Source organism: Saccopteryx bilineata, chromosome 11 (assembly GCF_036850765.1).
Source record: "Saccopteryx bilineata isolate mSacBil1 chromosome 11, mSacBil1_pri_phased_curated, whole genome shotgun sequence".
Taxonomy (NCBI): domain Eukaryota; kingdom Metazoa; phylum Chordata; class Mammalia; order Chiroptera; family Emballonuridae; genus Saccopteryx; species Saccopteryx bilineata.
In genome coordinates this window covers 65,219,897-65,244,422 of record NC_089500.1, presented here as the reverse complement: position 1 = coordinate 65,244,422, position 24,526 = coordinate 65,219,897, and the positions used below count along the sequence as shown (strand labels likewise).

General features: G+C 44.5%; 1 long non-coding RNA gene across 3 annotated transcripts; it reads right to left on the bottom strand.

The window, feature by feature from the left end:
- Positions 1-4,910: 4,910 nt before the first annotated feature.
- LOC136315692 (uncharacterized) lies at positions 4,911-12,936 on the bottom strand. Of its 3 annotated transcripts, XR_010727544.1 has the most exons (5): positions 12,643-12,936; positions 10,037-10,132; positions 8,018-8,241; positions 7,065-7,134; positions 4,911-6,601 (listed from the first exon to the last, which is right to left on the bottom strand). It is a non-coding gene; the product is annotated as an uncharacterized lncRNA (long non-coding RNA). The 3 variants fall into 3 exon arrangements; XR_010727542.1 differs by having other exon boundaries at positions 4,911-7,134; XR_010727543.1 differs by lacking the exon at positions 10,037-10,132 and having other exon boundaries at positions 4,911-7,134.
- Between the last annotated feature and the right edge of the window lie 11,590 nt (positions 12,937-24,526).

The window sequence follows — 24,526 nt, the reverse complement described above, 5'->3', positions numbered from 1 at the left end:
TCTCCCGGTCTCCAGCTTTGGAAAAATACAAAAAAAAAAAAAAAAAAAGAACTAGGGAGAGGACTGAGAGACACTTATCCTAAGAGGACATACAAATGTCCACAGATATATGAAAAGATGCTCATCTTCACTAGCTATTCAAGAAATACAAATCAAAACCACAATGAGATACCACTTCAAACCTGTTAGATTGACCATTATCAACAAGACAGTTAATAACAAGTGTTGAAGTGGTTGTGGAGAAAAAAGAACCCTCATTCACTGCTGGTGGGAATGCAAATTAGTAGAACCATTGTAGAAGAAAGTCTGGTGGTTCCTCAAAAAAATTAAGAATAGAACTACTATATGACCCAGCAATCCCTCTACTGGGTATCTACCCCCAAATCTCAAAAACATTGGTATATAAAGACAAATGAACCCCCATGTTCATTGTGGCATTATTCACAATGACCAAGACATAGAAATAACCAAAGTTTCCCTCAATAGAGGGTTGGATAAAGAAGATGTGATACATATATACAATGGAATACTACTCAGCCATAAGAGATGATGACATCGTGACATTTATGACATCAATGGACCTTGAGAACATTATATTGAGTGAAATAAGTAAATCAGAAAAAGCTAAAAACTGTATGATTTCACACATAGGTGGGATATAAAACTGAGACTCATGGACATAGATAAGAGTGCAGTTGTAGTCAGGGGGAGGGGGATATAATGGAAAAGGAAAGGGGCTAGGGGAAGGGTGTAAAGAGGGACAAATATAAGGTGATGGAAAATAATTTGAATTTGGGTGATGAACACACAACATAATCAATAGTTCAAATGCCATAGAAATGTTTACCTGAAACTTATATACTCTTATTGACTAATATCACCGTGTTAAATTTAATTTTTTAAATAAAATTTAAAAAATAATAAAGGGTCATGAGGAGGCACCATTTGAGACAGGCAATTGGAAGAACATACCTTTTTGTGTTCCCTGTAACAGATGTTTGCCTATCGGGCCAGTAACTACCCTTTTTAATTGCTGTCGTTTTCTTACTTTATTTTTCAACGTACTTCATTGAAAATAATTACATACCCTATGATCCAGCCATTTCACTCCTAGATACTTTAACCAAACGACCAAAACCATATATCCATACAAAGTCTTATAAGACTGTTCACAACAGCTTTTCATTATACCCAAGAACTGGACACACCCCAAATGGCCAGCAAAAGGTGAAAGAGTAAGCAAAGTGTGATATAACTATACAGTGGTATATGGCTTATTAAAGAAAAGGAACAAATACATGTGGTAACATTGTGTTAAGTGGAAGAAGCCAGACTCAGAAGAATGCATGCTGTATGATTCCATCTATAGGATGGAAAGATCAGACAAAACCAATCTCTGGGATAAAAGTCAGACAGTGGTTGACTGAGACTGTGTTGATAATGAAGTGGAGGGCAGTTGACATGAAAAGGTCACCAGGAAACCTTCTGGGTTAATGAAAATGTTCTATAGCTTTTTGGGTCATGGTTATAACAGATTATGCAATTTTCAAAACTCATTAAATGGAACACCTAAGATCTGTATATAGAAATTATTAAAAGGCTATAAATTAATACAAACTTTACTACGCTAAGTATAAAAAGTAAACCAATCCAAAGGTAGGCGAAGAATAATCTTCCCCCATCCCCTACACACACCTTAAACCCCTTTGGACTTCCCTGGTGTAACTGATGTCGCTATTGTTTATTTTACAAAATTAAAGTCACATTACTGTGCTTGTTACTCTACACACCTTTTCTAACTTAAAAATGCTTCAGTGCCTAAATGTCAGCAGATAGGGAATCTAACTGATTTTTTACTATGAAACAATTCTGTGGAAACTGTGTCTTTGTTATTAATATAAATTATTACCATAAGCCTATTGTCAAGTCCTTAACACACTTCTTCAGAAGTCATCATCTCTAAGTCAAAGAGAAATACAGCATTAAAATCTGTGATGTCACTAGAAAATTTATCCTAAACCACAAGAACCCATTTGCATTGCATAAATAAGTTTTTAGAAATACTTCTGCAAATGTATATTTATAATTTGCAGAATGCTACTAATTATTGTATTTTAAGTTCACTTTAACAAACTTCTTTTTGAAGAAATTTAATAGTTAAAAATGTGTTGGCCTCAGTAGTATTTACAAAATATGTGTTATAGTTTGTTGTCTTTTTTTTTGGTTTAATTTTTATTATGAAACATTTTAAACATACAAAATTTGAGACAATAATATAATAAAATCTAATGTTTCTATTATCCCACTTTAAAAATTATCAAGTCATGGTCAGTCTTGTTTATTTATATACATTTTCTCTTCCCCAATATTAGCTTATTTTTAATAAAAACAGACATCATGTGATCTCATTTGTAATATTTCAGAATGTATTGCTGAAAAGGTAAAACTGTTTTGAAGAAGCAACTACAACCTCATATCACACCATAAAATTAAAAATTTTTTAATATCATCAAACATTTAGTACGTGTTAAAATTCCCACAGTTGTTACATATAATACACGAAGTTCTGATCAGGTCCACACATTGTAAATGTTGATATGTCTCCTAAATTTCTTTTAATCTTTTTCCCTCTTCCTCTCTTTTCCTATCTTTCTCTTTTTTCCTTTCTCTCCCTTTCCTTCTTTTTTCCTCTTTCTCTGCCTCTCCTTTTTCCTTCTCCCCCAACCCCATTCTGTCAATTCTTTACAATTTATTTGTTGAAGAATCAAAGTGAATTGTCTTGTCAAGTCTTCTGCTGGACTTGGGGGGTCACAGTCCTTTGCTGCACATGGGTAGCTGGAGCTAGAGGCATGGGACTCAAGTTGACCTATTTGTGTGTTGGTGAGAATACTTCTAAAATTGTGTTGTTACTTTCACCAGGAAGTACACAATATCTGATTGTGTCTCTTTTGTTGTGTTCATTGCCTGAATTCATTGTTTCATTTTCCCAGTTTCACTAGCATCTCCCAAAGGTGAAAAATGGCCTTATTTATTTAATTTAATTAATTTATTTTTAATGTTATTTTTTTGAGAGAGAAAGAGAGAGACAGGAATAGAGAGAGATGAGAAGCATCACTCATAGTTGCATCACTTTAGTTGTTTATTGATTGCTTCTCATTTGTGCCTTGATGGGGCGGGGGCATTTCCAGCTCATCCAGTGACTCCTTGCTCAAGCCAGAGATCTTAGGCTCAAGCCAGTGACCATGAGATCATGTCAAAGATCCCATGCTCAAGCTGGTGAGCCTGCATTCCAGCCAGATGAGCCCACGCTCAAGTCGGCAAACTCAGGATTCCAAACCTGAGACCTCAGCATCCCAGATCAATGCTCTATCCACTGTGCCATCATTGGTCAAGTGATCAATGACTTTTTTTTCAAGTGAGAGGAGAGCAGATAGAGAGAAGGACTCGCACATCTGTCCCAACCGGGACCCACACAGCAACCCCTATCTTGAACCAATGCTCGAATCAACTGAGCTATCCTTAGTACCTGAGTCTGATGCTTTGACCAATCAAACTATCCTCAGATCCCACGAGAGGGGAAGAGAGAAATATGGGAAAGAGGGAGGGGAAGGGAAGCAGATGGTCACTTCTCATGTTTGCCCTGACCAGGGATTGAACCTGGGATATCTACATGCCAGGCCAATATTCTATCCACTGAGCGAACCAGCCAGGGCCTCAATGACCATTATTTTAAGTATCATTAGGGACTCGTGGAATTTTATATATTTTGTGTATGTCAATTCTTTGCAGTTATTTTTCCCCTGTTGTTCAAATGTCCTATCTGTGGCCAGTAGAACCTCTTCAGCGAGTCTTCTGAGCACAGTTGCCATGCTTCCTTTATTGTTTGAAAGTTCCTTGCTTTCTGTTATTAGAGAATGTGGCAAGTTCATTTTGTGCATCCCTTACCCCAGACCCAAATTACCTACTTCTCCCAAGTACCACCCCCAAAATTACAAAGTTAGTGTGTACTCAATGCTCAGAGCTAGAATAGAAGGAGTGCTTTTTAAGACAAACAAGTATTGAAATTTTATACACACACACACACACACACACACACACACACACACACACACACACCACATTTTCTCCTAGAAGACACTAGAGTATATGATCCAGAGTAAACCAAGAGACAGCAAGGTTTGGATCAAGGAAACAGGGGGACCAGTATAAGAAATGGGCAGAGGTTGGTCTCAGGGTGACAGGGAGGCCAAACAACAAGGAGTCCACATAGAGAGGGGCCCAGCAGTGCCAAGACAGGAGTTCATAGACTATCCACTAGGATGAAGGCCCCAAAAGAATATAACTACACATTTGCACGTGTGATGGGGCACTCTGAAAATAATAAAACTAAGATCAGTACATTGAAAATTAAGCAAATTTTAAAATCTAACTCTCAGAATAACAAAATAATTGAACAAGAAAATATTCAGCCCCTGCCAGATGGCTTGGTTGGTTAGAAGATTGTCTCGAAGTGCAGAGGTGGCCAATTAGATCCCCAGTGAGAGAACATACAGGAACAGGTCACTATTCCTGTCTCTGTCTTTCTCTCTCTCTCTTTCTCTATCCCTCTTCCTTCCTCTTTTGTTAAAAATCAATAAATAAATGTTAAAAAGAAAGAAAGAAAGAAAGAAAGAAAGAAAGAAAGAAAGAAAGAAAGAAAAAAGAAGGGAGGGAGAGGGGAGGGAGGGGGAGGAGAGGGAGGGGGAGGGAGGGAAGGGAAGAAGGAAGGAAGGAAGGAAGGAAGGAAGGAAGGAAGGAAGGAAGGAAGGAAGGAAGGAAGGAAGGAAGGAAGGAAGGAAGGGAAAGAAAGAAAGAAAGAAAGAAAGAAAGAAAGAAAGAAAGAAAGAAAGAAAGAAAGAAAAAGAGCCTGACCCGGTGGTAGCACAGTGAATAAAGCATCAACCTGGGATGCTTAGGACCCAGGTTCAAAAACTCGAGTTCACCAGCTTGAGCATGGGCTCATAGACATAACCCCATGGTTGCTGGCTTGAGACCAAAGGTCGCTGGTTTGAAGTCCAAAGTCTCTGGCTAGAACATTTAAAAAATTGTCCATTGAGCCCTGGTCAGATGGCTTGGAGGGTTGGAGTGTCATCCGAGGCACAGAGGTTCTAGGTCAGGGTACATACAGAAAGAGGTCGATGTTTCTGTGGTCTCTCTCTCTCTCCTCCCCTTTCTCTCTAAAATCAACTAAATCGTTTTAATTGTTCATTGATCAATAATAGTTTAAGCACAATCTTTCAATATATTGATCAACTCAATTAGTATTTAACTTCTAGTTTTGAAATACCTACTACTAAGTGGCAGGCACTGTCCAGGCACTGGGGACCTGAGGGTGGGAAACACCAGCACTTGAAGAAGTGAAAGGGATCACCCACAGGAAGCAGAGCCAACAGGAAGTGGATGGGTGGTGTGTGGAAAGCTGGTCTTTGTGTCGTAGGCTTTTGGGTGTTCCTTGAATGTTTATGTCCATAGAGTGTTTCTGTAAAAACAAACATTAACAACTGTGCCAGAAACTCTCACTTGGCTCACCAACACTGATTCTTACCCACTTTCTCCCTTATTTTTTTCTTCTATGGGGACTAGAAGAAATTAAAATACAATATTTCCAACCTCTCTTGCCACTTGGGTGGCTCAGGACACAGTGTGAAGGGATTCAGTGGGTATCCATGGGAAGGGCTGCGCCCATGTCCTCCCTGCACCCCAGCAGCACCTGCAGATGCCCTCACTCTCTGCCCACCTGGGGCAGAGCCACCTGCTCGGATGGCAGAGCATGATCCCAACCAGAGTGTGGAGCTCTGGGCCATCTGCCCACCTTCTCCTGACTAGGTAGAGGAACCCTTTGGTTTAGCACTGGTTGTTGCGTTTTCTGTAGTCAAATGCCGATGAAGATGCGGGAAAGGCTAGCATAGGGTCCAGCAGAGCTGAGGTGAGGCCACCAGCTGGGTGGGGCCTGGTATGCAGCGTCAGTGGCATCTTCTGTCACCTCATGGGGAAGTGAGGCAAGCAGCTTCACCCTCCCAGCCTCTGCCTCTGGGAAATCTCTGTTGGTACAGCAACCAAGGGTATTCCTTATTCCTCGCAGCTCCTGGAGGGTCAGGGATGCTGGAAGAAGCCTGTTGAGCTGTTTACAGAGGAAGCGGGCAGTTGTCTCAGGTTACAGGTTCCACATAGCAAGACTGAGACCAATGGAGGTGCTTCCTTGCGGTACACACAGGGAGGGAAGCCCTTCCGGATGAAAGCCTTTGAGCCAAAGATGACCCCAGATGCAACCTCCACTTCCCCCTTTCCTCCAGTCCAAAGTGGTCCCCATTCTGCCCCCAGCCCAGCCTGAGATGTGGCATGTGTCATTCCTTACGCAAAATTTCTTCTGTGGTGAGGAGAGGAGATGAGTTTTGGCTTGTGCAGAGCCCACAGAAGGCCCATATGTCTAAGAAATGGCTCCCCCCCCACCACATCAAAGTGTTGAGAGGGCTGGACTTCTCTTGGGCTTACCTGGCCTTGGCCACAGCAACCCAGCCTCACCTAGGTGGAGGTAGTCCCAGACAGACTGAGGCCACATCACCTACAGGAGGACCAAGAGAGTTCAGGTGGGTGAAGATGATGGCAGGCTCACTCAGCCTCACGGGGCAATGGGATGAACATTCTAATTCCACATGCAATCTAGTAGAATTCTAAAATATTAGAGAATCAAAGTCTTGTTCAGTAATTCAAGTTAGCATAAGTAGAAGTTTAGTTGTTCATTGATTGCTTTCTCTTTTTTTTTTCTTTTTTCTTTTTAGACAGAGAGAGAGTCAGAGAGAGGGACAGACAGACAGGAATGGAAAGAGATGAGAAGCATCAATCATCAATTATTTGTTGTGGTACTTTAGTTGTTCATTGATTGCTTTCTCATATGCGCCTTGACCATGGGCCTTCAGCAGACCGAGTAATTCTTTGCTCGAGCCAACGACCTTGGGTCCAAGCTGGTGAGCTTTGCTCAAACTAGATGAGCTCACACTCAAGCTGGTGACCTTGGGGTCTTGAACCTGGGTCCTCCACATCCCAGTCTGATGCTCTATCCACTACGCCACCACCTGGTCAGGCCATAGTAGAAATCTAAAATAAATAATACATCAAAATAAAAGTTCATGGTTGACAACTATAAAAGCTGCTCACGTAACACCAGTAACAAGAACTTACACCTGGTCTGGGCTGCCTGTGTCCTGCACACTGAAAGGGGGGTCAAAAGCAAGGGGGGAAATTAGAAAGATATGTTTTAATCAAAATTTTCTGTATCTTCTTTAAAAAGTTTAGTGAAGGGGGAAAAAGACAAAAAAATAAACAAAGATGCACACAGAATGCCTGTCCCCTGCAGATTCTGCCTTGTGCTCCCCCGGGAGCCTTGAAGCCAGGCCTGTCCGGAGATGTGATCGGGTGTGACAGTCTGAGGCACCTGAGAGCTTGGCACTCAAACCAGGTCATTCTGGAAATGTTTTTCAAGGCAAGAAATAGAAGTTGACACAAGGATGTTTTCCCATGTGAGCATGGCTTCCACTTTACTTTGTCAGCGACTCCTGCCTGGAGATTCCCAGATACCCAGACATCAGCTGGCAATCCAGAAGCAAGAGCTGTTGACATCTCATGAGGCATCCCTGGACCGATGGAACTTGGGATGGACAGACAAGAGCTTCTCCTCCTCTGACATTTCCGAAGGCTCCAGGGAAGTTTCAGTGAGACCGAGCAACCAAAGGCCTACTCTGCAGGGTGGGCTGGGCTGCTTTCTCTCTCTGTCATCCGCCTGCCTTACTCCAGGGGCCCCATTCCCAATTTAAGGACTCACGTATGAGACTTTGTTCAGGATGAGGCAACAGCCTACTTGATCCGATCATTTTTTGCCAAACTGAATTTATGCCCTTCTTGGGCCCTTGAAGGTCACTCACTCACTTTCAGTGTACTCTTCTGCTACCTCTGCCCTCTTTTTCTACTAACTTGTACTTACCCTTCGGGTTCCGAGGGCCCTCCTGGGCCTCTTTCTCCCATACATGTCCTCTCCCTTCGCAGGCCGAGTTTCACTACGCAGTCTCACTTGGCAAGGCTGTTTGTCACAGCTGTCTGGGCTGTGTAGAGCAGCTCGCCTCCGGTTGGTACAGTGGCCACTCTATTCAGCTGCAGAGGGCTCTTCCCCACACACCTTCTTCAATGGGTCTTCGTATGCTGGAAGAACTGGTCAGTGATGTGGGGTCAGGTGTGGGGCTTGACTCCACACAAAGAAATGACTTGGCTGGAAGCTCTGCAGACAGCATGCTGACCATGGCCAGTGGATGACTGTTACTCAGCCTAGAAAGAACTGTGTGGACTCTTTCTCATGACTGGTGACTCAGGGGCTATTTTGGGGGAGCTGTTGTCGCCTTTGGGAACTTCCCCAGTGTTTGTAACTCCACTTCTCTCCTCACGCCCCCTTGCTGTGGAATATCTATTTTGTGGGAGGAGGTGGTGGCCGAGTTATCTCTACTCCCCAAATATCCCCGTGCCTCCCCCCCCCCCCCCCAGCATTCCCATTTGCAATACCCACCTCGCCATGTGCACACCACTCTCCTGGCCAATGGCTGTGAGCAGAAGCGCCATTAGAAGAGCCTGCACATAACTAAGTCCCTGTCCCTCAGGAGGGGAATGATGGAGTCACAATGCAGCAACAGGTCCCTGAGCCACCCTGGAGAGCTATGGGCCACCGTGCACTTAGAGCAAGTGGGAAGTAAACCTGTGCTGTATGAAGTCGCTGAGATTTGAGGGTTAATATGTTACTGCAGCATAATCTTTCTCCCATACATGTCCTCTCCTGGCTGACAAAACTTGGAAAATGAAGTTTGAATTTTAAAAAGTCAAGAAACTGACAGCATTGTTGAATTCGACTTCTCCTGGGAGACAAAAGAAGCTCACGGGAAATCTGAAGGAACTGGAGGAGAAAGGCCTGCAATAGCACTGTCTATTTGCCGAGGACATACACTTGTGAGCTGACTTGTGTCACCATTCTCCCTCTCTGCTGTAGGATCTAGACTTGGATGTCTGCTGGCTCACTCTGTATCCTCACCACGCAGAACAATGTCTGCAGCAGGAAGCACTCAAAAAAGAGGTGTCGTTGTCAAGTGAACTAATGAACAGACAAGTGACCGCATGCCCTTAGAGCAGCGGTTCTCAACCTGTGGGTCGCGACCCCAGCGGGGTCGCCTAAAGCCATCGGAAAATACATAATGCATATCAGGTATTTACATTCCGATTCATAACTGTAGCAAAATTACAGTTACAAAGTAGCCACCAAAATTATTTTTTGGTTTGGGGTCACCGCAACATGAGGAACTGTATTGCGGGGTCACGGCATTAGAAAGGTTGAGAACCACTGCTTTAGAAGTTCCTCTGGGGCCCTCAGGGCAGGAATCTATGCCCTAAAGACCTATTCCCTGGGTGGTTTGGCTGCAGGGCCCACCCTACCAGCACTGAAGGCAGCCACAGACACTACAAGGTGAGGAAGGCATCCACTGGCTGAAGAAAGGCCAGAGCAGGCAGGCACTGCTGGCCAAGAAGTAAGAACACGAGCTAAGAAAGAGAAGAAGGAAGACCTAGGCGTTGCAGCCTCTGATGGACTGAGGTGCAGCACTTCGTGGTGCCAATGCTGAGCCCTGCTTAGCACAGGAGGGCCTGTGCCATGACCATTGGCTCCCGAGTCCTCCAGCAAGTGCCCTGTCAAGATCAGGCCAGGCCATCTCTCCGTTTCTAGGGTGACTGCTGAGTTTTTTGGTCCCTCGTTTTATTTTCTCTTTATTATTTATTTATTTAATTTTAAAAAGTGTGTGTGTGTGTGTGCGTGCGCGCGTGTCTGTGTGGTTGAAGGGTTTTATTATTTTTCTTGACTTTTTTTGATTTCAGTTGACATTCACCATTATATTTGTTTCGGGTGCACAGCACAGTGGTTAGTCTTGTACATAACTTATGAACAGATCCCCTCAATAAGTCTAGTTCTCACCTGACAGTTTGATTACGGCACTGGGTTCCCTTCCCAGGAGAGGGCCGCCCCTGGTTTCTGGTGTTCGTAGGTCCCCGTGGGAATGATGCTGTGGACCTGTGGGAGTTATTTGCTGTACAGATTGCACAAACCCCCGTGAAGTCACCTTTTAATGAAATGCTTACTCATGGGGTACAGAGCTTTGCCATTGGTGCAGGCAGCTGTCCCACAAGCACCTGCCCTGGATAACCCTGATTATATTTGTTTTTCTGAATCTTCATGAAATTATTGGTATCTGCAACATTGTGACAGATGGGCCACCAAGTTCAACCAACATTTAAACAAGTACCCACTGTGTGTTGGCTTTGATGAAGAAGGCAGAGTTTCTGTGCTCCAGAAGTTAAAATCAGGGAAGGGAGCCTGACCAGGCGGTGGCGCAGTGGATAGAGCTTCGGACTGGGATGCAGAGGACCCAGGTTCGAGACCCTGAGGTCGCCAGCTTGAGCGCGGGCTCATCTGGCTTGAGCAAAAAAGTTCACCAGCTTGGACCCAAGGTCACTGCCTCGAGCAAGGGGTTACTCGGTCTGCTGTAGCCCCACAGTCAAGGCACATATGAGAAAGCAATCAATGAACAACTAAGGTCTCGCAACGAAAAACTGATGATTGATGCTTCTCATCTCTCTCCGTTCCTGTCTGTCTGTCCTTATCTATCCTTCTCTCTGACTCTCTCTCTGTCCCTGTTTAAAAAAAAAACAGGGAAGGGAGATGGATGCACCAACATCTACTCGCTGCTTTGATGAGCATATGCTGAAACACAGGTATGGGTCAGACACTGTCATGGGCACAGCAAAGTACACAGTTCTTAAAAACATGCCGTGCTTGCATGGCACTTACACCTGGTGATCAGGGTGGGCAGTAAACAAAACAAACACGGGAGTTACAAGCTGTGTGAAATGAGAGAACTAAAGGGGAAAAGAGAAAGAGTAGAGTTGGGAGGTTGCATACTAAGCACAGGGCTGAGAGAGAGGATCTTCATCATGGAATGCTGAAAAGTCCTTAAAACAGTGAGGGTGCCATGCCCCCTTGGGGATGGGCACACTTAGGGAAGGGCACACCCGGGGGAAGGGGATGCTGAACACAGACTGTGGAGCAGACGTGTGCCTGGCAAGCTCCAGAGAGAGCAAGGGAGTGCCCGGGTGAGTGAGAATCAGGGCAGACCCAGGCCCAGATGGGGAGGGCCTGGTACACATCATCCACCCCTAGTCCATTCAGCCACCATTGCTTCTACTGCCAACTCTTTCTGAGGCCCCTGTGGGCAGCTGTGCAGGGCAGCGAGCGTGCAGATCTGGAGGGAGATGCCCCTCGGGGCCTAGGCCCTCACTGTCTCCCGGCTGGGGCCTCCCACCTTGACGCTCCTTCCTTTCATTCAGCTGCTGACTGGAAGTGCTTTTCACTGTCCTCTTAATTAACTTCAATATCAGGACAGTTCCTTCCAGCTCTGAGCAGTGCCTGCAGTAGTTGTGTTTACTACTGTAACTTTACTCACTTACTTGCCCTGTTCAAACTCCATGGCAACAGGCACCGTGACTTACAACAAGGCCTGGCACACAGTAGAGGCTCAATAAATGCTGTGGAAGGAATAACACTAGCTCAACACTCATTCCCGCAAACCTGTGAGGCTGAGGGAGCCTGGCCCAGCAAGCCCCGCTTGCTCCCTCCTCTTTGCCTTCCCTTTAGTTCCAGAGGGGCGGTGTCCTTCACCTCTCTGAGTTCCCCAGCTCCCAGCGCTCTTGACCCTGCTCTCTCAGCTGCCTAGGGGCCTCCTTTCATCATCACTGACTCTGTCTCCACCTTACCACCCCCCACTGATGATTACTTAGGTCTCCTCCATGCTAAAAATTCCTCCTCCACCTTAGTCTCACCCATCTCTTCCCTCCCTTTGCCATGCAAACCTCTAAAATATCGGCTCTTCTCAACTTGGGGTTTCAAGGCAAGATTCACGGAGTCAATAACCATTAGAAGTACTCCACAGGAACTTGCCTGTACTGCTCACAGTGGGACTTCATCACGGAGAGAGGGTTCATAGCTTCAGGTAGAGCCACACTCCCAAAGGTTGGGAATCCTGGGATGTTTTCTCCATACTACTCATGAATACAATTGAGAGTGTTTGTTAATTTTGCTGTGGGAAACTACATGTCCGTATTGCATGCAGTCCTGGTGACAAATCAGGCCAGGCATTTCGTAGGCAAGACCCTGTGAAACAATCCAATGATACTCTGGGTCCCCCAGGACTCTGGCTCCTGAGCTAAGTAACACTAAGCTGGAGAACATCTGTCCTAGGTCACTGCCCCGTGCTGCCCGAGAAGAGGGCTTGCCAGGGACTGACCTAGCTCCGGTTCTGAAGAACTGATTTTTCACATTTTCATGCTTCTGTGAGCTACCCAAATCACTTTTTGGTTCTTGCTACAGTCAACCAGTTTCTGTTGCTTGAAATTAAAAACAGCCAATGGCAGCAGAGAGGTGAGGCTCCTATGTAAATGGGAAGTGACGCATGCCAGGCCATGTGTCACACACAATAAATATCTCACTGTCTTTACATAACAACCCTAGGAAGTAGCAGTTGTTACCTCAATTTGCAGATGAGAAAACTGAGGCTCCAAGAAGGAATTGATCGATGTCACAGTAAGTGCACGACAGAGGCAAAGTCGTAACCTCGGTTCTGGGTTTCTGTCAGTGGATTTCTCCAAACCCTGTCTCATGTGCTCGTGAGCTTGCTAGGTCTCCAGGCCACCTGGAGAGGTCAGGTGTTTGTTAACTACCGAACTTTCTCCCCTGATTCAGGCCCTCCTCTCTCCCTGCCTTGCTCCCCACCAGTGCAGAGTCTAACCCGCGGAGAGGCCTTAGGAGGCATGTGGCTTTCATAACATCTCAGTCAACATCTCAGTCAGGGTTTACTCCTGAGATAATTTTGTCATTTGGCATTTTGACAAAAAAAGAAGAAGAAGAAGAAGAAGAAAACATTAAACAATTTGGCTGTGGTTTCACTTCCATACATCTCTCCATTCTACTCATAATCTTTCTCAAATTGTATTTAGAAATTTTTATTACTACGTTTTCTTACTTGGAAGGCTGATTTTTTTCAGCACACCCAGAGGACTCAAGCATGCCACTTGGCCCTTTGTTAATAATTAAAGTCAGTTAGGCCAGAAGCGTTTCCAAGAGAGACCGAAGTCCGAAGTGCTTACTGGCTGTGCTGGAAAATGAGCTGTTTGGTAGAGATTCTAAGGCAGGGGTCCCCAAACTACGGCCCGCGCGGGCAGCATGCGGCCCCCTGAGGCCATTTATCCGGCCCCTGCCGCACTTCCGGGAGGGGCACCTCTTTCATTGGTGGTCAGTGAGAGGAGCATAATTTCCCATTGAAATATTGGTCAGTTTGTTGTTTTAAATTTACAGGTTCTTTATTTTAAATATTGTATTTGTTCCTGTTTTGTTTTTTTACTTTAAAATAAGATATGTGCAGTGTGCATAGGGATTTGTTCATAGTTTTTTTTATAGTCCAGCCCTCCAATGGTCTGAGGGACAGTGAACTGTCCCCCTGTATAAAAAGTTTGGGGACCCCTGTTCTAAGGGCTGCCCTGCCCCACTCTTGGGAACTTGGGGCCAGCAGAGCCGCGAGGGCCAGCAGGGCTGGCCTCTGTGGGGGAACCCCCGGTGCTAAGCCCAATCCTTCCCCTCCTGACATCAGAGCGGGTGGAGCATCACTTAAGACGTGACTTTAGTCCCAGCTGCATCCCTGGCTAGCTGGGAGGTCTTAGCCAGGTTACGTAACTTTACTGGGTCCCCTTTTCCTCCTCTGTCCTATGATTACCTTCAAGGCAGTGTTTCTCCAACCTGCATCACTCGGTTTGGGTGGCATATTTGTGTACCGCATATACAATTATTAAAATTTTTTTAAATCAAATTATATATTAGTTTAAATATCTTTTTTAAAAATATGTGTATAACGAAGATGAAAAACCAGTGTCAGATGCTATAAATAAAAGGCACCTAAACAACTAGAACAACTATAAAATAACTGCTAATAGAATATATAATATAATTTGTAACACTGACCTGTATATCACCAGTGATAGGCAGACCCAACTTGAAAATATTGCTCTAAGGAGTGTGGTATATGACCTGAAATCTCTTCAACCTGGTCATTCTCAAGTCCTCCAATGATCAAGGGTCTCTGTTTTATTCATTTGAAAACAAACAGCCATCATATCCATTCCATGCATTACAGCAGGGGTCGGGAAACTTTCTGGTTGAGAGAGCATGAACGCCACATATTTTAAAATGTAATTCCATGAGAGCCATACAACGACCCGTGTACATTATGCATTATCCAATAAAAATTTGGTGTTGTCCTGGAAGACAGCTGTGATTGGCTCCAGCCACCCGCAACCATGAACAGGAGCGGTAGGAAATGAATGGATTGTAATACAGGAGAATGTTTTATATTTTTAACATTATTATTTTTTTTAATTAAAGATTTGTCTGCGAGCCAGAAGCAGCCATCAAAAGAGCCACATCTGGCTCGCGAGCCATAGGTTCCAGACCCCTGCATTACAGCCATCATCCTCCTGCCCCTCTCCCCTGTACCCCAACCCATATTGTGTGGGTTTCCAAAATGCTTCTGTTTCCTTAGGCTATCTGAGCTACCGGATTTTTTTTATAGTACCCAGCTCTTCACTGGCAATCTAAGTTCCAATAAGGTCCAAACTTGCATCTCAAACCTCTCTTCTGAACTGCAGATTCCTATATCCAGCCATATACCCGACAAGTCCATTTGGATGGATATCTTAGGAACACCTCAATCTTAGTATATTGAAAACAGGACTCTTGAACTTTGTCCTAAACCTGCTTTCCCCCAATCTTCCCTGTTGGAGGTAAAGGGGAGGATTTATTCCTACAACACTGTTCACTGCTATATTCTCCACCCAGAATACATTGCCCAGCACAAGGCAAGCACTTATATTGGTCAGTTGAAGAAACTTACACAACAGTAACAAAAGACCCCTGATCCTAGTGGTGTAGAATGGAAAAGGTTTATTTCTTACTTAAATTTATGTCTGGGCCTTAGCTTAGCTGGGTCTCTGTTCCATGTCCCCTTCATCAAGAAACAGGGCTGAAGCAGCAGCCGCTCCCAGGTCATGCCAGTCTGATGGAAGAGGAAAAAGCAATAATGCAACCACATGATGGCGCTTAAAGCTTCTGCTGCCGTTCACACCTTCCTGGTTCAGACTGAGTCAATAGGGCATGGAAACACAGCCCTGCCGTGGACTGCTGGAGTAAACAGCACAATACATCTCTGCTCTTGATAAATACTTATTTAATGTTGACATAATGAATAATCTCACAGGTAGATTGAAACCTGGGTCTAAGACCTAGATTTCATATACAATTAGAAAATGGGCTTTATACTCAGGTCACAAGCACATGTTTGGAACATACAGCTCACCTCCTCGCTTAGGGTATTAACTTCTCACATGGGCCTGGGGTCCTAGCCTCGCACTGACTAGAGTTCCTGACCTCACAGGTAGGCAAAGGTCCTGGCTTCTAATGTAAAAAGGGGTCTTGACCTCTCATGTGAACAAGGAGCCCTGGTTTCACATGTGGGCAGGGGTCCTGGCTTCTCACATGTACTAGAAGTCTTGGCCTCACACATGGGCTGAGGTCTTGGTGCCATGTGTGAACCAGGGGTCCTGGCCTGATACATGGGCCCGGGGTCCCGGTCTCACCACAAACCTGGGATAAACTTCTCAGTCTAGATTTAAAGTAAAGCACAGCACAGAGGGGGCATTCTGGTTCCATGGCCATCACTAACCTGAGGTGATGCGTCCTCTTGATTCTTGGCATCTGCTCTTCGTTGGTACAGTTCCCCTCATCTTGTGCCTCAGGTTATAGGCTCCTGGGTGAGTTCTGGGATTCTCTGACGCTATGCCTTGAGAGTCCTGGACCTTCTGGAAGCCATTGGGAAAGGCCAGTGCCTAGCCCTACTGACCTTGGGAATCCGTTTTGGGATCAAGACAGAAAGCTCACTTCTATTCTCAGATCTGGCTTGGGAGTCAGAAGTCATTTGAATACCCCTCCAATCCTTGCTCAGGCTGGTTGGCACTGTGCCTCACTCCTCCTCTGTGCCCAGCAAGGCCGCAGGGGTGCCAGCACTGTGGACAGACCCTCCTGAGCTTCTCTCCACACTGGCCTAGGTCTCTAGCACCCAGCCCAACTCTTACACCAGAACTTCATCGCCGGGGTCTCAGGAGCACACTTGGGGCTGGAGTCGCACCATGTCCTGTGAACCTGACTACTCAAGGCTCTCTGAAAACACCCATGACCCGAGTGGGTGAACAAGACAAGAGAAGCCACTTCAATGACCTGGTCTCTATAAACAAAGGCTCACACTGGTGCCACTGTGGGACTGTCCCAGGAGGTCAGGCGCTGTCCACCCTTCCCTGAGCTGAGACCTCCTGCGGGTGCAGGCTAAGAGGGGAGGACAACCAGAAAGTCAGGACCACATGACACACAGCTCTAGCAACTCTCCAGGGAGCTGAGGCGGGTACATTGCTATCGAGGGCCTCAGGGATCAGTGGGGGATTAAGTCTAGGTGACAAAAACAGAAAAGATTACTACAGGCATACCTGCATGGGTGCAAAATGGCACACATACAAGCCAAGTGCCTGCGCACGGGGCCTTGGTTAAAAGGACACAGGAGCACAGCACAGCTGTGTCCAAAAGAACAAAGAGGCCCTCCGCGCACAGGCCTGACAGCTCTCTAGGCCACGTTACACTTTTTAAAAAGCAAGGCACAGAACAATGAGAAAGGCATGGAGTGGACTGTGTATTTCTGTTTGCTTGCATTTCCTACTGGCATAAACTGTAACACTGGGAGAGCTCCTAAACGTGTCTAAAGCGGGCAGAGAAAAGCAGGGCAGACAGGGATGGAAGAGTTGGTGTTAAGAAGTAAACTTTTTTAGCCTGACCAGGCAGTGGCACAGTGGATAGAATGTTGGACTGGGATGCGGAGGACCCAGGTTCGAGATCCCAATGTCGCCAGCTTGAGCGCGGGCTCATCTGGTTTGAGCAAAAGCTCACCAGCTTGGACGCAAGGTCGCTGGCTCAAGCAAGGGGCGCAGTCAAGGCACATATGAGAAAGCAATCAATGAACAACTAAGGAGCCGCAACAAAGAATTGATGTTTCTCATCTCTCTCCCTTCCTCTCTGACTCTCTCTCTGTCTATGTTAAAAAAAAAAAAAAGGAAAGTTTAAAAAAAATCATCTTGATTCTTGAACCAAGTAAACAGTACCTGCTCAGAAATTTACTCAATTAAAAACAGAGAGGATGCACAGAACCATCAGCTGTCACAGATTTGGAATCTGAGCCAGGAGCACTGGCCATCACCCCCAACCGGGCTTTCCTCCCTCCCACACGGAACAGCCTACCCCCAGTGTTCGAGGCCGGAGTCCCACGTGGGTCTGAGACCTTACTGCCTTAGAACATCTCATTTGTGTGACAAGAGTGTCCTGGCTGCACTTCCTGACTGTGGCTGCCCTCCCAGAAGAGGAGAGGACTGCGAGCTTTGTCCTGCTGCAAACGAGGACAGAGGCCTGGAGACTTGGGGTTGGCTTCAGGGAGAGGCTCAGCCGGTGCCCCCAGCTGCTGCCCTGCCCTGCCTGCCAGAACCCAGATTGCCATGGAGGGCCAGGGCCAGCCCCCCTCTCCTATCACTCAAGGGGGACCTGAGAGGTCAGTGCACTGCCATCCGCTCCTGGTCACACTGCTGTCCCGGCCACACCCTCCTCTCTGCACTTCCCTCTCTGCTCTCCCCCTGTCTGCCTGCAGACAGTGCAGCCAGCGGTCCCAGAGACGCCTCCTGGTCACACTGCTGTCCCGGCCACACTTCTGAGCCCACACCCTCCTCTCTGCACTTCCCTCTCTGCTCTCCCCCTGTCTGCCTGCAGACAGTGCAGCCAGCGGTCCCAGAGACGCCTCAGGGCTGCAGCCAAAAGCATTGGGTCCAGAACTCAACAGGGCTGTCCCCTAGGATGTGGTTCCTGCCGGGGTCTTCAGAGCCTGAAGGAGGCGGGGAAATGCCTTTGCGGCTCTTGGGAAGCCTCCACCCACTCTCAGCACCCCACTGGCACTTGCATAATTAGAAGGCATTAAGGAGGCCAGGACTCTTATCCTTGTGAAGTACCATCACCTCACTCTGATGGCCCAGACCGTTTATTTTTTCTTTTTACTTTTTATGTGCAATATGCATATAGAAAAATGCATCCCTTAAGCGTACACCTTGCTGACTATAACACAAAAATACCCATTAAGCATCACCCAGATCAAAGAAGTCACACATTTTTTTTTAATTTAGAAAATTAAATATAACAGGGTAACATTGATCAATAAGCGTACATAGACTTCAGGTAAACATTTCTATAGCATTTGAACTGTTGATTATGTTGTGTACCCATTACCGAAAGGCTAATCATTTTTTATCACTGTACATTTTTCCCTCATTACTCTCTTCACCCCACTTCCTCCCCCATGTCTCCACATCCCCTTAACCCTGGTAATCACTTCACTTTTATCTGTGTCCATGAGTCTCAGTTTTATATCCCACCTAAGTGTGAAACTATATAGTTCTTAGCCTTTTCTGATTTCCTTGTTTCACTCAGTATAATGTTCTCAAGGTTCATGCATGGTGTCATAAGTGTCACTATGTGATCATTCCTTATGGCTGAATAGCATTCCATTGTATATATGTACCACATCTTCTTTATCCAATCCTCTACTGAGGGACACTTAGGTTGTTTCCATGTTTTAGCCACTGTAAATAATGCTGTGATGAACACAGGGGTGCCTATGTCTTTGTGTACCAATGTTTTCAAGGTTTGGGGGTATATACCCAGAACATTATAAGCTCCCAGAAACTATCTTGGTCCCTCACCCTCCTTCCACCAAAGAAAAACCCCTTTCTGATGATTTCTGACCCCATGGGTCCATTTTGCCCACTTTGGAGTTTTATGTGCATAAAATAAAAATGTAGATATTCTAGCTTTTTCCATGAAACACTATATGACCGTCATTCCTGAAGTTCATTCACATCACTGTGCAGTATTCCATGGTATAGATAAACCACAGTTGATTGCCCCATTCTAGCACTGGTGGACGTTTGTCTAGGGCTATGAGGAGCAGCACTACTAGGAGCATTCTGGTGCATGCTTTTGGTGAACATGCACACATTTTTCTCGAGTACACATGTATACATGCAGTTCTCTCTGATATACATGTAATTTTCTCAAGTACACACCTAAGTATGGGGTGGCTGATCCCAATTTTGGGTGCAAAGTCTTGCTCTTACTTTGAAGCTGGAGAAAGCAGATGGACTGTTCACATTCATGATCCCAGTGAGGTAAAGAAAGGAAAGTTTACAGAACAGCAGTGACATGGAAGTGTTTTCTTTTTTTTGGGGGGGTGCTCTTTCCTTTTGTGGTTTTTCTTTATACTTGTCATTATTTTTAAATTTTTCATTGTATTTTTTCAATTTTTATTTATTTATTTTTTTTAGTTGTTCTAGTTAGAGTTCTTAACAATATTACTCTCAAATGCCATCAAGGGAGAAGAAATTGAATACCATGAAAGCACAAGGCAGAGATATAATTCAGAAAGAAAAATTTAAAATTTCCAGAAAAAATCTCAATCACATGAAAAACTTAGAGTCAAATGATAGAGAATTCAAAATTGAAGTTCTAAAAACACTCAATGAGATATGAGTAAATACCAATAGGCAACATAATACACTCATAAAATAAAATGAATACTTCACCAGGTAGATTGAAACTTTAAAAACAGATGAAAAACTTAATACATAAATTGAAAAATGAGGTGGCAAGTTTACCTAATAGAACAGGTCAAGTAGAGGAAAAAATCAGTGACATCAATGACAGGTGATGAGAGATGTTACAGAGAGAAGAGGAAAGAGATTCAAGAATTTAAAAAAAATCAGAGAACTTTACAAAATTGTCTGACTTCATCAAAAAGAGCAATAAAAAATAATGGGGAGAGTAATGTTGGCATGAGAGATACTCCTGATCTCTCCCCCTAAAATTTCACCAAATTGAACAACTATAATGCAACAAAGGAACCCCAGCTGGGATCTCAGGTGCACCTGAAAGATCCAAGCACCAAATGGACTCATAGGATGGGGTGAAGAGAAGAACAGAAGATAAAACATAGTTGCAGTGGGCTTCAGAGAGGGAAGGAAACAAACCTGGAGTGACTGGGTTTTTTTTCTTCTGCTGGACCACAGGGAGGAGGGAAGCCCAGGCTCTATGGATTTTGTCAGAGGGGTACAAAGAGGGACACTCAGAGTGACTGGGTCTCCTTCTGCCTGGAGGAGCAGTAAGACAGAAGGGCTGAGGGAGAGATAAACCAAAGTACCAGAGTGTGGGGTCACAGCCAGTGTTCCTGCTGTTTGCCTGCAGCCCACACTCTGCAGATACAGAGGAAGCTAAAGTGCATTCCCCAAGCCTTCCAGATCCCATCTCCCTCATTTCGCTGTATGGAATAGCGGCATAGACAAATGCCACAGCTAGCTCACCAGAGCCACTCTCTCTTCTGAAGATCAGAAGTGCTCCAAGTCTGGTCCCAGGTCTGTTGAGTCATGGGAAGGAGCACCCAGAAGCCTGAGATTGTCACTGTTAGGTGTAAAGCCCTCACAACAAGCCTCACCCACCAATGCAACTGTGGCTCCGCCTACATCATTGCGATAGCAACATCTCAGAGGAAAGCTCAAGAAACTGCAGAGCTAAAAGTTGTAATACAGTGACATCTACTGGAAGAAACCTCTCAAAACTGAAATTAATTTTTCATTTTTTCCTTTTATCCTTTTTTTAAAGTTCTTATTTCCTTTTCTCTTATTGATTTCTGAATTTCATTTTAATTATTATATTTCTCTTCTTGTTTCTTTGTGAATATTTTGTTTCTGATATTTTTCTTTTTTAAATTTTTTTTCATTTTTCTGAAGCTGGAAACAGGGAGAGACAGTCAGACAGACTCCCGCATGCGCCCGACCGGGATCCACCCAGCACGCCCACCAGGGGCGAAGCTCTGCCCACCAGGGGGCGATGCTCTGCCCATCCTGGGCGTCGCCATGTTGCGACCAGAGCCACTCCAGCGCCTGAGGCAGAGGCCACAGAGCCATCCCCAGCGCCTGGGCCATCTTTGCTCCAATGGAGCCTTGGCTGCGGGAGGGGAAGAGAGAGACAGAGAGGAAAGTGCGGCGGAGGGGTGGAGAGGCAAATGGGCACCTCTCCTGTGTGCCCTGGCCGGGAATCGAACCTGGGTCCTCCACATGCTAGGCTGACGCTGTACCGCTGAGCCAACCGGCCAGGGCTGTTTCTGATATTTTTCTTTGCATTGATATTCTTTCCTGTGGATTTCCTTCTTTACTTGTCATAATTTTTAAAATTAGTATATTTTTTATATTTTCAATATTTTAAGGTGGTTTTTTTGTTAGGATTCTTAACAATACCACTATCAAATGCCATCAAAAAGAAAGAAACCAAATACCATGGCTACAAAACACAGAGATATGTTTCAAAAAGAAAATAAAAAATCTTCAAAAAAGAATCTCAATCATATAAAAGCCTTGGAGTTAAATGATACAGAATTCAATATTGAAGTTCTGAAAATACTCAATAAAATGTGAGAAGACATCAATAGGCAAATTAATGAGCTCAGAACACAAAATACTGAACAAAACGAATACGTCACCAAAGAGATTAAAACTTTAAAAACAGAGATGAAGAACTCAATACAGGAATTGAAGACTTAGGTAGCAAGTTTAGCTAATAGAACAAGCCGGATAAAAGAAAGAGTTAGTGACATTGAAGACAGGCAACTAGAGATGCTACAGAGAGAAGAAAGAGACTCACAAATGTAAAAAACTGAGAAAGCTCTACAAGAATTGTCTGACTCCATTAGAAAGCAATATAAGAATAATGGATATATCAGAAGAGGAAAAAGAAGAGAGGAAGAAGGGAATGGAGAGCCTATTAAGACAAATAATTGATGAGCACTTCTCAAGCCTATGGAAAAAGAGCCTCAGATCCAAGAAGCACACAGAATGATGAATTACCTCAACCCAAAGAGACCAACTCCAAGGCACTTCTTAATAAAATTGTCAAAAAATAATGACAAAGAAAGAATCCTCAATGCAGCTAGTGAAAAGAAGACCATAACATATAAACAAAAGCCCATTAGGTTAGCATCAGACTTCTCAGCAGAAACTCTACAAGCCAGAAGAGAGTGGACCCAAACATTCAAAGCACTGAAAAAGAGGAATTACCAGCCAAGAATGCCATATCTATCTAAGTTATCCTTCAAATATGAAAGAGAAATAAAAACACTTACAAACATACAGAAACTGAGAAAATTTATCACCAAACAACCCCCATTACAGGAAATATTCAAAGGGGTTATTCAACCAGACACAAAGAAAGAAACAAATCAAAATTACAAGTAAAAACTCCAACAAGGTCACAATAAAAACAAGAATAACTTGTGAAAACAACAACATAAAAAGGGAGGAGATAAGTATCAGTAGTAGCAAAGGAGGATGTAGTACAGAAGCACTCCTATTACAAGACTCTTGTGCATATGAATGTTTTTTTCTTAACCTAATGGTAAACACCCACAAAAAAGCCACTATTGGAACATACAACTTAAAAAAAAAGAAACAAGGGAAAGAAATATGGAATACTACAAAAAAATAATGAACAGAAACAAAAAGAGAAGAACCAAATAGACATAGAGCTACCATAGAACAAAACAAAAAAATAGCTATAGAAAATCCTCAAATGTCAATAATTACCCTAAATGTAAATGAACTGAACTCACCAATAAAGAGGCACAGAGTAGCAGATGGGATCAAAAGCAAAACCCAACCATATGCTGCCTTCAAGAGACATATCTAAGCTGCAAGGACAAAAGTAGACTCAAAGTGAAAGATTAGAAAAAAATTCTCCAAGCCAATAATATCCAAAGGAAAGCAGGTGTAGCCATACTCACATCTGACAATGCTGACTTCAGGACAACAAAGGTAACCAGAGACAAAGATGGACATTTCATAATAATAAAGGGGACATTGTATCAAGTAGGCATAACACTTCTTAAAAAATAAAAAAGAGGCCCTGGCTGGTTGGCTCAGTGGTAGAGCGTCGGCCTGGCATGCAGGAGTCCCGGGTTCAATTCCTGGCCAGGACACACAGGAGAAGCACCCATCTGCTCCTCCACCCTTCCCCCTCTCCTTCCTCTCTGTCTCTCTCTTCCCCTCCCGCAGCCAAGGCTCCATTGGAGCAAAGTTGGCCTGGGCACTGAGGATGGCTCCATGGCCTCTGCCTCAGGCACTAGAATGGCTCTGGTTGCAACAGAGCAACACCCCAGATGGGCAGAGCATCGCCCCCTGGTGGGCATGCCGGGTGGATCCCGGTCGGGCGCATGCTAGAGTCTGTCTGACTGCCTCCCTGTTTCCAACTTCAGAAAAATACAAAAAGAAAGAAAGAAAGAAAGAAAAAAAGAAGAAGGCATAACACTTTTTTTTTTTTTTAATAAATTTTTATTAATGGTAATGGGATGACATTAATAAATCAGGGTACATATATTCAAAGAAAACATGTCTAGGTTATTTTGTCATCAAATTATGTTGCAAACCCCTCGCCCAAAGTCAGATTGTCCTCCGTCACCCTCTATCTAGTTCTCTGTGCCCCTCCCCCTCCCCCTAACTCTCTCCCTCCCTCCCTCCCATGTCCTCCCTCCCCCCCCACCCTTGGTAACCACCACACTCTTGTCCATGTCTTTTAGTCTCATTTTTATGTTCCACCAATGTATGGAATCATGTAGTTCTTGTTTTTTTCTGATTTGCTTATTTCACTCCTTATAATGTTATCAAGATCCCACCATTTTGCTGTAAATGATCTGATGTCATCATTTCTTATGGCTGAGTAGTATTCCATAGTGTATATGTGCCACATCTTCTTTATCCAGTCTTCTATTGAAGGGCTTTTTGGTTGTTTCCATGTCTTGGCCACTGTGAACAGTGCTGCAATGAACATGGGGCTACATGTGTCTTCACGTATCAATGTTTCTGAGGTTTGGGGGTATATACCCAGTAGAGGGATTGCTGGGTCATAAGGTAGTTCTATTTGCAGTTTTTTGAGGAACCACCATACTTTCCTCCATAATGGTTGTACTACTTTACAGTCCCACCAACAGTGAATGAGGGTTCCTTTTTCTCCACAGCCTCTCCAACATTTGCTATTACCCGTCTTGTTGATAATAGCTAATCTAACAGGAGTGAGGTGGTATCTCATTGTAGTTTTGATTTGCATTTCTCTAATAACTAATGAAGCTGAGCATCTTTTCATATATCTGTTGGCCATTTGTATCTCTTCCTGGGAGAAGTGTCTGTT